Genomic DNA, 3,170 nt, shown 5'->3' on the forward strand with positions numbered 1-3,170 from the left:
TCCCAAAGTGCTGGGATTACAGGCTTGAGCCACCGCGCCCGGCCTTTTTGTGGTATTCTTAATAGGACAAATTCTAGGATCAGTTTCTTTTATAGAGAAAATAAAATGAATGTACATGAAACCTTCTAATTCTACTCTAAACACATTCCAATAATGGGAAAAAATAAACTTTATGTAACCACCAGAGTCAAAAATAATATTAAAATTTCTGAAAACCAGAAATAGAATTGAAACCACAGTGATTACTGATGACTACATTTAGAAGACTATGGAATATTGAAAACAGAAATAGTCAATGGGGATAAGAATTTCAATCCCAGTAGAGAATGAGGAGTTAACATCCCCAGTAGTGACAGGAGACAGAAACTAGATTCCCCACAGGTAATAGAGACATATTTATAATCTGACTGATAAAAGCTGGTGATAGAAGCTGAAAGTACCGTGACTACTTAGTTGGGATGTATCCAGAAATAATGCGCTTGCTCATGGCAAAGGCAGCAAGCAAATGCACACGAATGAATAATAATTAAGCCAAGCCATACGCTTCGTGGGACCTTAAATTATAAATGTAAATAGAAACATAATATTACATTATAAATATAATATTCATAAAAACAAGGACTCCTAATACAAAACTACATAACAGGGAGGGGATCTCTCCATGGACTCCAGATGGTGGTTGTCTGTGATTTTCACATGAAGAGTTGCCCACTAACTTTGTTCCAGTTTATTAACCCAGGAAATTTCTCTGAAATATTTCAGTTGGATTTGGCTTGAGAAAAGCCACTAGGGAAATTTCTCCTCTTTGGAGGCTCATTTTTGTATTTTTTTTTAGTAGAGATGGGGTTTCACCGTGTTAGCCAGATGGTCTCCATCTCCTATATGAGACATCATATAGGGCACAAAATTATGTGGATAAATCAGGCTAAATCAGAGAATCGCCTCTGAGTAAAAAGGGGTGTGCAGAAATGGAGGCTGGTCTTCCCATGCAGGAGACTGGTTTAGGATAATTCCGTGGATTTCTTACTTTCTTGGTATCCTTCTTTCTGTTGCTGTATCCCAAGCACAGCTTTCTGAAAACCTCCCTCTTTTCCTGCACACCAGCCTACTCTTCCCTTTTTTGTTGTTTTTTGTTTGTTTGCTTTTGTTTTTTTGTTGGTTTGTTTGTTTGTTTCTGAAACCGAGTCTCGCTCTGTCGCCAGGCCACAGTGCAGTGGCGCGATCTCAGCTCACTGCAACCTCCGCCTCCGGGGTTCAAGAGATTCTCCTGCCTCAGCCTCCAGGGTAGCTGGGACTACAGGTGCGTGCCACCCGCCCGGCTAAGTTTTGATTTTTAGTAGAGACGGGCTTTCACAATGTTGGCCAGGATAGTCTGGATTTCTTGACCTCGTGATCCGCTTGCCTTGGCCTCCCAAAGTGCTGGGATTACAGGCGTGAGCCACCGCGCCCGGCTTTTTTGTTGTTGTTCTTGCTCTGTTCACCAAGGCTGGAGTGCACTGGCACAGTCTCGGCTCACTGCAGCCTCCTCCTCCTGAGTTCAAGAGATTCTCCTGCCTCAGCCTCCCGGGTAGCTGGGATTACAGGCGCCTGCCACCACGCCTGGCTAATTTTTGTATTTTTAGTAGAGACAGGGTTTCACCATGTTGGCCAGGACGGTATCAAACTCCTGACCTCAGGTGATCCGCCTGCCTCAGCCTCCCAAAGTGCTGGGATACAGGGGTGAGCCACGGTGCCCGGCTGTCTTCTTCATTCCTATGTAGCTGTTTCAAGGTCATTACCTTCTATTCACTTGTTAAAATATTTCTAGAAGATTTTACACATCAAGAGCCCATCTATTCTTATTGCATTTTATCCTTTAAGAACGTGATATATAGGGCAGGAAAGCATTCTGAACGAGTTCCCTTAATCATCTATGGCAGAAACTTTTAGCATTTCTGAAAAAAAAAGTTTGCCGGTATAAATTTTCTTTGATGGCTGATGAAATGAAGTGAATTGCAAAGAGGTTTAAGGAACCAGCTTCAGACACTTTACTGTTTAACAACTAATTGGCTCTTCTTTTTCCTGACTGCTATTAATTTATACTGTTTAATACTTTATAGCAAGGGTAGGCAAGTTAAACCTAAAGTTAAAATTCAGCCTCCTTTTACAGCCATTTAACAATATGTTTTACATTTTAAGAAAAGAAAAGAAAGGAGGGAAGAAGAGAGGAAAGGGAGAAAGAGAGGAAGACAAATTATGTTCAAGTAACTGATTTGGTCCATGATACCTAAAATATTTACAATCTGGCCCTTTGTAACAAAAGTTTGCCAATCTCTGCTTTCAACTGTAGGGAGCCCTTAAAGGTCTATTGAAAAAGAATTGAATAACTCAGATAACATGATGGATTGGGTATCCACACTTCCCAGATGAAAAAAATGAACCTTTATTGTGACTTACCCAATAGAGCCCAAACTCAGGTCTTCATTTTCTAGATTCAATATGCTTCAGCTTAAATCTCAACTTCACCACTGACCAGCTGTTTGATCTTGGACTAGTTACCTAATCTTTTGGGACCTCAGCTCTTTATTTGCAAGAAAGACATTAAAATATTACCTGTCCCATGGTGTTGCTGTGAAGTGTAACTGAATTAACACATAAAGATAGCTTAGATACTGCCTAAATATCACGATGTAACTTATTATTATATCTGAAATGCTTTTTACAGCATCTAAAGAGACTTTTATGAAATGCTAGTTGAACTGTGTGAAAAAAACATTTCATACAGAAATAAATTTTTTTAAAAGAGTTAAATTTATACATATTTCTCATGTATAATACATAATTCTCAGAGGCTTTTAATGCTAATATCATTGTGGATCACAAAGAGATAGAATTTTTAGTGTTTCCCAAATGTGCTTGACTATGTATATATGCATCTTTGTATCTACCTATGTTTTTAGGCGTTGCTGTATTTATCTATGGATCTGTCTATCCATTCATCTATCTATCTATCTGTTGATCTATCTATATATTGTTCTATTTGGGAGGAGTATTTTATATCTAATTTTCTAAAAAGATAATTTAAAAAATCTTAATTTAGAAGATTTTTCCCTGGATTTCATTAAATGTCAGATCTCCTTTATATGACTGAGGACAAGAACCTTTCTTTTTTTTTTTTTTTTTTTTTTTTT

This window comes from Rhinopithecus bieti, unplaced genomic scaffold (assembly GCF_001698545.2).
Source record: "Rhinopithecus bieti isolate Rb0 unplaced genomic scaffold, ASM169854v2 scaffold_19722, whole genome shotgun sequence".
In the NCBI taxonomy this organism is placed as follows: Eukaryota; Metazoa; Chordata; class Mammalia; order Primates; family Cercopithecidae; genus Rhinopithecus; species Rhinopithecus bieti.